This window comes from Hylobates moloch, unplaced genomic scaffold, assembly GCF_009828535.3.
Source record: "Hylobates moloch isolate HMO894 unplaced genomic scaffold, HMol_V3 SCAFFOLD_9, whole genome shotgun sequence".
Lineage (NCBI taxonomy): Eukaryota > Metazoa > Chordata > Mammalia > Primates > Hylobatidae > Hylobates > Hylobates moloch.
The window spans coordinates 17,383,102-17,393,755 of record NW_026652284.1 but is presented as its reverse complement, the minus strand read 5'-3'; positions in this window follow the sequence as shown (position 1 = coordinate 17,393,755).

Here is a 10,654-nt window from a genome sequence, read left to right as displayed (position 1 = left end):
TTAGCCTCCCGAGTAGCTGGGATTACAGGCACTTGCCACCACTCCCGGCTTTTCTTTTTTTTTTTTTTTTTGAGACAGAGTCTCACCCTGTCGTCCAGGCTGGAGTGCAATGGCACAATCTCAGCTTACTGCAACCTCCACCTCCCAGGTTCAAACAATTCTCCTGCCTCAGCTTCCCAAATAGCTGGGATTATAGGCGCCTGCCACCATGCCCAGCTAATTTTTGTATTTTTAGTAGAGGCAGGGTTTAGCCATGTTGACCATGGCTGGTCTCGAACTCCTGGCCTCAAGTGATTCACCTGCCTCAGCCTCCCAAAGTGCTGGGATTACAGGTGTGAGCCACTGCACCCAGCCTTAATGGAGGCTTTTGAACAGAGGAGTTAGGGCTGAGCTTTAGGTAGTAAAGGGAAAGAAAGGGCACTCGTGCCCACTGAGCGCCTGCCATAGGCCAGGCCCAGGGCTAGGGGCTTCACCACTCATGGAATGTGACTTGTGGGGCGGGGGCAGCGTCTCTCTGGAAGGGAGGGCAAGGAGGATTCTACGGTTCCTGGGAGGACGTGAAGAGCCAAGAGTCCCGACGGGCTGGCGCCGGGGTAAAGGCCCAGAGGCGGGGTCCCCATCCCTGGAAGGGCGGTGTCCACACTCCTGAGAGGCACAGGGCGCCCGGGGCTCGGACGCTTAAAGCCTGCCGGCTCCTGCAGCTTCTGGGAGCCGAAGAGTGTCAGCCGGGAGGATCCCGCACACGGCGCTTAATTCTGGTACTGGATACCCAGGGGAGGATGCGGGATCCCGAAGCCCGGGTGGGGGTCCCCATGGTCTTCGTGTTGGGGGTAGGCGCGGAACGCTAAGCCTGGGCCTATTGGGAGCCATAGTCTTCTTGATGGCTGGTGCTTATTGGGCTTTTTTCAGTTGAATTTCGAAATGCAGTTGAATTTCTTACTTTGGAAACGAAATGGCTGATCTAAGATTTTCGTGATTGTATTTTGCCTTTTTTGGTGCATATGCACTTTCTGTAGTGCAGTGGTTATCATGTTTGCCTCACCCGTGAAAGGTCCCTGGTTTGAGACCGATTGGAAACATGGTGTTTTGTTTTTTTGTCCCTAAATTTAGTGATTTTAATCGAGGTTGGGAAACAAACAGAAAAGTAGTTGAACCTGTGGCTACATTTTAGCCCTCCTCAATCTAGGCAGATTGTTGACCAGGCTACAATTTCCACTGGCCTGCCAGCAAGAGTCCTGCTTAATATTAGCTTTGGTTCCAGAAATTCCTTAAGGTTCTCTTCATTCTCTTTTTTCGCCTGGATTTTCACAGGCTGACACTGAAAGTGGATGACAGCGCATTTCCTAAGAGTCCCGCTAGGCTTCGCTTTACTCTGATAAGTTGCAAATCTGGCTGATTTGCGAGACAACAAAAACAAAATTTTTTTTAAAAGGTTCTAAATCTGCATCTGGAAGTCGTAGAGTCAATATTCTGAAATCACACGAATTATGTATATACATTTGCATGCATACCCCTTCCCCAAATAATCCTCAGAAAACCGGTTAAGTTTTATCATCTGTGACTCAGATGCATATGAGGCCTTTGTAAATTTAGAAGTTGAGAGTAGAAAGTACAGGTTTGTATTTTAGAAGGAGATTTGGGAATAAATGTAGCTCTGGTTGATATAGATCATATGTTAAGGTTTGTTGGCCAGAGCTGGTGGGTGTCTTGGGTGTTGGGCAAAGAACAGAGAACAGCTTCTGCAATGGCAATGGGTGCCATTTTTGGGGCGTTTCCTATGAAACAGGTACAGTGTTTAGCATTTTGCACACATCATCCCATTTAATCTTCATAGCCACCCACTTGGGCATTGCTATTATCCCCATGTTATAGACGAGAAAACTGAAGTGCAGGGGAGTTAAGTAAGTTGTCCTGGGCCATTCATTCAGTCATGGATGGAGGTGAGACTGGGACTCAAGTCTGTCTGACTCTAAAGTGAAAATGGAAGTGGCTCTTCTAGTGGTTAAGGTGGGGATAGCACAGTGGCCTTTGTGACAATGCTGTGGTAACATGTGATGTAATAGCAGTACCAATGACAACAGCCACCATTGAGACAGCTCTAAGTTCAGACAACAGGGTGGGAAGGTGTGAAGGAGGGCAAAGCTTGTATGTTAACACATTTCCTTCCTGTCATATATAGATCTTGGGTTTAATCCTTATGACAACCTTCCAAGGTATAAAAAATTACATTATTATGAAGTGACATATTTTCTGAAGAGGAAACTGAAGCCCAGAAACGTACAGTGCTGTGTCCAAGATCATACAGCATATAGGTGGCACAGCCAGGATTGGAACCTGGAGTGGTCACTTGGTGTTGGTGACAGTGGACAAGTGGTCACATGGTTGGCAGGATAGTGATATAGGTCTGCAGTCCCCAACCTTTTTGGCACCAGGGACTCGTTTCATGGAAGACAATTTTTCCATGGACCAGAGTGGCGGGATAGTTTTGGGATGATCAAGCACGTTACATTTATTGTGTATTTTATTTCTGTTATTATTACATTGTAATACGTAATGAAATAGTTATACAACTCACCATAATGTAGAATCAGTGGGAGTCTTGAGCTTGTTTTCCTGCAACTGGACAGTCCCATCTGGGGGTGAAGGGAGACAGTGACAGATCATCAGGCATTAGATTCTCATAGTGAGCATACAACCGAGATCCCTCACATGCACAGTTCTCAATAGGGTTCGCGCTCCTATGAGAATCTAATGCTGCTGCTGATCTGACAGGAGGCAGAGCTCAGATGGTGATGAGAGTGATGGGGAGTGGCTATAAATACAAATGAAGCCTCCCTCGATGGCTCACTTGCTGCTCACCTCCTGCTGTACAGCCCGGTTTCTAACATGCCACAGAATGATACCGGGGATTGGGGACCCCCAATGGAGGTCACGGCTGTCCAACTGGGGTAAAGGAGAGTTGGCTGAAACAGATTCCCCCGATGTGTAAGCACAGCAGAAGTTACTTCTCTGCTATTTAACAGTCTGGAGGTGGCAGGTGTGTAGTTGGGAACTGATAAGCAACTGCCACCCTCTACACTTAGCATCCATCTCTGGATCCAAGGTGGCTGTTCCAGCTCCTGTCATCACATCTGCATCCCAACTAGTGGGAGGGAGAGTGGGAAGAGGGGTACATGGCTATTTCTTTTCAGGCACAACTTGGAAGTGGCAGACATAATTTGCTCTCATATGTCATTGGTTAGAATTCAGCCACTTGGCCACATCTTGCTACAAGGGAAGATGGGAATGTGGTATTTAGTGGGCATCAGGGGTGAACACTGTGATGCTCCACTCCAGTACCCTTTGGGACTGAAGGACATCTTTTTCTAGCTGCTGGAAGGGCTGCTGGCTGACAGTCCTCAACCCTCTCCAGAAATGTCTCTTGGCTGGAGAGAGCTGCCCCACCCAAGGTTATGCTCCCTACCTGGGGGTAGCCTGCACACAGTGACTGGATGGCATGGGAGTGTCACAACCTGCACAGTTCTGAAGTGCCACCCGGTCTTCACAGGTCCTTGTGGGGTCAGCCAAGGCCTTATCTGAGACAGCATGAAGCCAGCATCTCCCTTTGCCCAATTTCATTTCTTTTCGTGCCCTTACACACGTGTTGACCCCAAGGGCACGTCCCGGCCCATCTGCCTGCTGATCTGCATCTCAGGGTCCGCTTGCAGGGGAATCCAACAGCATCCCTATGCTCAGATAACCTTGGGAGCTCTGAAGGCAGCAGGGGACAGTTCCTGCTGATGGGCAACAGCAGTCTCTGCTTCAGTTGTGGTGGTGGTCACTGGGGAATGTGAGAGAGTCCATAGCTGTGGGGAAGGTGGTGTTGAGGCCAGTTGTCATGGTGATGGTGGCCATGGCTGTGCCACAGAGTGGGATGCTGATGCGGTGTAATGGTGATGTTTGTTCAACTGGGCTAGGCTTACCTGCCTGCTGGACTCCACCCACTCCTGGCCTGCTCTTCACCTCATGAACGGGCTCCTGTAGGGGCTGTTCTCTTTCTCTCTTTGACATTCCATCTGAACAGCTGCCAGATGCCTTCTCACTCCTTAGACTCCCTAGTGCCTCCTTCTCCTAGCCAGCCTGGTAGCTGCCCTGGATAGACTCCTGCCTGCTGCCTCTACTCCCCCGTCCTAACTCAACCCCATCTCCTGCCATTCCAGCTCCATGGCCCTGACAACTGACAGCCATTTGGCTCTCCCCGGGGCAGATGCCCAGCCCATGCACAGTCTCTCTGGGAAGCTTTCTGGCTTCAGTGTTAGCTACTGGGGGTCCTCTTTGTTCTCCAGTGCAACCCAAACTAGATCTGGCTCAGTGACGATGGTGATGAGGGTGAAGAGGTGTTGATGGTAGCAATGGTGGTGGTGGTGATGATGATGGTGATGGTGTTAGAGATGGTGATGATATTGGTAGTGATGGTGATGGTGGTGGTGGTGGTGGTAGAGTGTTGGTGCTGATTGATGATGGTGTTGTTGTTGTTTGTGCTGGGGTGGTGATAGTGGTGGTGGTTATCATGTTGGTGATGGTGATGGTGGTGTGATGGTGATGGTGGTGTGATAATGATGGTGGTAGGGTTGATGGTAGTGGTAGTAGTGGTGTTGGTGATGATGGTGGTGATAATGATGGTGGTAGTGGTGATGTTGGTAATGGCGATGGTGATGTGGTGGTGGTGATAGAGTGTTGGTATTGGCATTGGTGGTGATTTTGGTAATGGCGATGGTGATGTGGTGGTGATGATAGAGTGTTGGTATTGGCATTGGTAGTGATGATGGTGTTGTTTGTATTCGGGTGGTGATAGTGGTGGTGGTTATCATGTTGGAGATGGTGATGGTGGTGGTGATAATGATGGTGGTAGGGTTGATGGTAGTGGTAGTGGTGTTGGTGATGGTGGTGGTGATAATGATGGTGGTAGTGGTGATGTTGGTAATGGTGATGGTGGTAGTGATAATGATGGTGGTAGTGGTTATGTTGGTAATGGTAATGGTGATGGTGGTGGTGGTGATGTTGACAAAGATATTAATGCTGACCCTTTCCTTTCTTGCTGGATGCCTTCATTAAGCCTCCAGTTAGGGGCCAAAGGCTAAGGCCTCTTCTTTTGTCCTTTCTTATGCTGGCAACATACGGACTCTGCTCCTTGTCAGATTTGGGTCATTAGGGGATTCACCCACATTCTGGCTGGGCAGAGCAGCCTGTGGGATGGAGTGAAGTGGGGATGAAGTCTGGAGGCCAAGGCCCCTCACCGTCACCCCCTTTTCTCGAAAAGATTGTGCAGTCCTGACCGAGCCCCTGTGTCCTTGTCGCCCAGTCCTGAGGGGAAAGTTTGGGCTTGTGGTACAGGAGAGAGAGCACTGGATAGGGAGTCAGGAGACTGCCTGTGTTCTGACTCCCTGAGCGACAAGTCCCTTTGCTTCTTGGTGTCTCAGTTTCCCCACTTGCATAATGAAGAGGCTGGACAAGGGCTGAGGATTTAAGCTGTTTCTTACAGTGGCACAAGCACTGCTGTGGGGCAAGAGTGAAGTGGACAAACCATGCCGGGCCCCCTGAGCAGCCTAGCCAGGCATCACCATCAGCTTGTCTGACGGGTTCTCTGACCTATGTAGTCTGATCACTAGGTACTGCATGAAAGAGCATGGATGGTCAGGTGTGGCGGGTCCCATTACAGCTAAGCATGGCTCACAGGCTTCTCCCGTGTGTGTGTGTATGAGTGTGTGTATGTGTGTGTGTCTACCTTCAAAAACATTTCACAGATCTGACCACTTTTCCCCTCTTCCACCCTGATAGCCTTAGCCTGACTCTCCAGCTCGTCACCCGTGGGTGCTGGGCAGCTCCTCAGTAGCCCCCCTGCTTCTGTCCTTGGCCCTGTAAAATCTATTAACCACTGATATGGTTTGGATCTGTGTCCCCACCCAAATCTTATGTCGAATTGTAATCCCCAGTGTTGGAGGAGGGGCCTGGTGGGAGATGGCTGGGTCATGGGGGTGGAGTTCTAATGAGTGGTTTAGCACCATCTCCCCCTTGGTACTGCATAGTGAGTGAGTTCTCACAAGATCTGATTGTTTAGAAGTGTGTAGCACCTCCCCCATCTCTCTCTTTTGCTCCTACTCCAGCCATGTAAGACAAGGCTGTTTCCCCTTCACTTTCTGCCGTGATTGTAAGTTTCCTGAGGCCTCCCCAGAAGCTGAGCAGAAGCCTCCATACTTCCTGTACAGCCTGCAGAAATGTAAGCCAATTAAACCTCTTTTCTTTGTAAATTACCCAGTCTTAGGCATTTCTTTATAGCTGTGTGAGAACAAACTGACACAAAACTTAATCTGCAATGCAAAAGTATTAAACAGATGAATACAACCACACGACTTTCAAAGTGCCCTTTAAAACCCAAGTCTGATTTTGCTACCTCTCTGCTCAAAATGGCTCCCCATTTCATCTGGGTAAAAGCCAGATCTGTCACAGGCCCTACCTGATCTCCCGGTAACCTCCTTGATCTCATCTCCTTTCCCCTCTGTTCCAGCAGCACTGGCCTCCTTGCTGTTTCTCAGACACGTGAACCACGGGCCTCCCTCAGGGCCTTTGCACAGGCCATTTCCTCTGCTAGAAGCACACTCACTTGGCTGGTTCCTCCACCTCCTTCAGGCCTCTGCTCAGCCATTCCCTTCTCAGTGACACCTTCCTGAGGCCCCCTCTGCATATCGTCACCCCCACTCCCTATCCTCCCTCCATACTCCACTCCACTCCGCAGCCCATGTCACCATCTGGCAGGATACGTGTTTGCTAACTCATTGTGTTTATCTGTCCCCTATAGCCCTGCCAATAGAGGGCAGTTTTGTCTGTTTTATTCTCTGCTGTACCCTCAGCACTTGGGACAGAGCTTGGTATATAGTAGGTGCTGAATAAATACTTGTTCAATAGACTTCTGTGTGTTTTTGTACCCCTGTTGCAGTTGGGCACTGATGCTGCTGAACAAATTCAAGGACACAAACTCTTCCTGTCCTATATTTAGTGGTGAGGAGCAGTGGGGAGAGCCTTGGACTTGAAGCTGGTGTCCCAGGGTGTATCCTGCTGCAGCCACTTGGGGTGCTGTGATGTTGGGTAAGCTACTGCCCCTCCCTGGGCTTATCCTAGCTGTAAATGAGATAAGAATAATCCATCCCCGCAGGGAGATGTCTCCAGGCTACTTAACACACAGTAGCTACTATGATCACGTGTCTTAGCTCCAGATGCTATAACAAAATATTATAAACTGAGTGGGTTATAAACAACAGACCTTTATTTCTCACAGTTCTGGAGGCTGGAAGTCTGAGTTCAGGGTGCCAGCATAGTTGAGTCCTGGTGAGGGCCCTCCTCTGGTTGCAGATTGCTGACTTGTTATATCCTAACATGGTGGAAAGAGGGTGAGAGAATGCTGTGGGGTCCCTTTTAGAAGGGCACGAATCCCAGCCGGGCTTGGTGGCTCATGCCTGTAATCCCAGCACTTTGGGAGGCCGAGGCAGGCAGATCACCTGAGGTCGGAAGTTTGAGACCAGCCTGACCAACATGGAGAAACCCTGTCTCTACTAAAAATACAAAATTAGCAGGGTGTAGCAGCACATGCCTGTAATCCCAGCTACTTGGGAGGCTGAGGCAGGAGAATTGCTTGAACCTGGGAGGTGGAGGTTGCGGTGAGTCGAGATTGCACCATTGCACTCCAGCCTGGGCAACAAGAGCAAAACACTGTCTCAAAAAGAAAAAAAAAGGGCCGGGCGCGGTAGCTCACACCTGTAATCCCAGCACTTTGGGAGGCTGAGGTGAGCAGATCATGAGGTCAGGAGATGGAGAACATCCTGACTAACACGGTGAAACCCCGTCTCTACTAAAAATACAAAAAATTAGCTGGGCATGGTGGTGGGCGCCTGTAGTCCCAGCTAATCGGGAGGCTGAGGCAGGAGAATGGCGTGAACCTGGGACGCAGAGCTTGCAGTGAGCCCAGATCGCACCACTGCACTCCAGCCTGGATGACAGAGCGATACTGCATCTCAAAAAAAAAAAAAAAAAAAAAAGGCACTAATCTCATTTATGAGGGCTCCCTTCTTATGAGCTAATCACCCCCAAAGGCCCTGCCTCTCAATACCATCACAGTAGGGATTAGTATTTCAACAGATGCATTTTGCGGGGACATAAACATTCAGTCCATAGCATCATGACTACTATTATTGTGAATTCTTAACCCCAACAGTCCATGATATCTATGCATTAACAAAAGGGAGGCAGGAATAGGGGTTGGCCTAGGGTTGAACTTAGGAAACTTGTAGAGTCCCCAGGTCTCCTCTGCCTCCAGGCCCCCTAGATCCTCTTGATCTAAGAGGGAGGCTTCTCAGACTCTCTAAGGGCCTATCTCAGCCACTTTTGCCAGGGATGTGAAAAAAGGGCCTCTCCTTCCTGGAAAGAGTAATTCTTAACCTAAGGGAAGGAAGGAGCCAGCCACGCGGGAGGCCAGAGCTCTGGATTGGGAACCAGAAGACCTGGATCAATTCTTAGCCAGGCTGTTGGCTCCAGTGACCTTGGGTGCATCAGCCCTCCTCCCTGGGCCTCAGTTTCCCCATCTGGACCAGGTCATCTCTAAGCTAAGGCTGCTTCACACCTGCATTCAGTCCAGCACAGCAGGACCTCAGCACCGCCCCATCCACCTGTGGCCTGGCCTTCCTCATCCCTCGTCCCGTTTGTTGTTTCTTGTCTGGGGCTCCCTATCTCTGTCCACAGCCCTTCTCACAGGGCGTCAGGTATGTGTACCTCAGTGTGGCTGAGAACAGGATTCCTGCAGCGGGCCTTCCTGTCCAGGGCAAGGCCTGGTGTGGGCAGGGGACCTGCGTCTCCCACCACTTCACCCCAGCCTGCCTGCCTCCTGGGCAGCTCCCCTAAATCAGTGCCCTGCCTGTCAAAACATGGAACACAGTCAAGATATGAACCAAAATGAGGAGCTGGAGAACAAGAACTCTATTTATGAAATCGCTATGATCCTCTTCCCTGGGCCAACCAATGGACCCCGTCACTTCCTGACTCTGGGCCTATTTCCCCATCCACGCAAGGAGAGTGGTCCCTAACTTGGGCACAAATCTTACCAGTGGTTCTGATGACCAGCCTCATTCTAGTTCACGGGACTGGGGATGTCCCTGTGGTCCAGCTTGTCGTCAGGATAGTGGCCACAGCCCAGGTCCTTCTGGAAAGCTGATCTGAGAGCCAGGTGTGCGCTCTCTGCAGGGCACTTCCAGAAGCTGGCAGCAGATGGTGCTGTTGGCCCCATTCCTGTGCAAAGGGAGGCTGAGTCGCTGCCAGGGGCTCCATGCTTGGAAGTGCTGGGCAGGGCTTGAAGTCCCGTCTCTTCCAGGCCCAAGGCTGGACGCTTGGGTAGACACACACACACACACACACACACACACACACACACACACACACACACACACAATGCGGAGACACAGGTGCATGCGTGCAGGCTGTTGCCGTCTATCCACAGTGTGGTGCCAAATGCCAGCCCTGACTGTTAACTCACCCAGTGTGTGTTTCTGTGTCACCTCCACGGCACGGGGTCTGCCAGGCTGCAGGTGTGGGAGAGAGGCAAGGGCCGAAAGCAGGGCGGTTTGTGTGGGTCAACGCAGGCACATAGTTGCTAGTGTCTGTGGTTCGTGTGTACACAGTGCCCACGGAGACCCGTGTGTGCACGCGGGTGTGCAAGGGGGTGCGTGTTAAGCACCCCAACACCGTGTCCCTCTGGGCGACTACTCGGCTGTGTGTGGGGAGATGTGTGCGTCTATGACTGTGCATACAGGCATCTGTGCTTGCGTGTACACGTGTGTTTGGTACATGCGTGTGCTTGTGTGGTAATCACAACCTGTTGGCTGGGCTGATGGGACAGGAAGCAGGAGGAATGATGAATGGTTTGAGTAGTAGGGAGGGTGTGAGTAGACAGGCTGGAAAGACCAACCAACCTCTTTGTTAGGAGGGTGAGGGCTGAAGCAGGTGGACCCGGTGCGCAGAGATCCTGGCCCGGATCGGGGAGGGGCGTGCCAGTCCTCACGAGCTGGGGGGAGATGGCACTGCCACTCTCATTACGGGTTAAGCAAGTGTCCTCGGCACCAGGCACGTGCTGGGCCCTTTCCACTCACACACACTCTCATCTAACACCCCTTGACGTCCCCACGGTACAGAGGAGGAAACTGAGGCTGGGGGAGGTAGAGGAACTTGCCTGTGGTCAGTCAGCGAGGAGGTGGCGGAGCTGGGTCTTGAACTGAAGTCCAGCCCCAGGCCCTGTCACCAAATAACCTTTGCCTCAAGCCAGCCTGGCAGGAGGGAGGGACGTGGTGCTGGTGAGTGAGGGTGGGGAGAGGCAGGGGAGAGGGGCAAGGATGAGAGGAGGGAAGGGAGCCTGTGACTCCTGGGGCAGTGGAAAATCCTGGCTTGGGAGCTAAGTGCTCCCTCAGAGCATTGGCCTCTGCCCTTAGCTGTGGGGTCAGCCCCTCAGAGCCTCAGTTTCCCTATCTGCCAGGCAAGGGGCTCAGCCCAGGCATGCTATGCCCTGACAGCATGCAAGAGACCTTGTTGGGCACTGCCCCTTCCCCACTAAACAAATGTTTATTGGGCATCTACTATG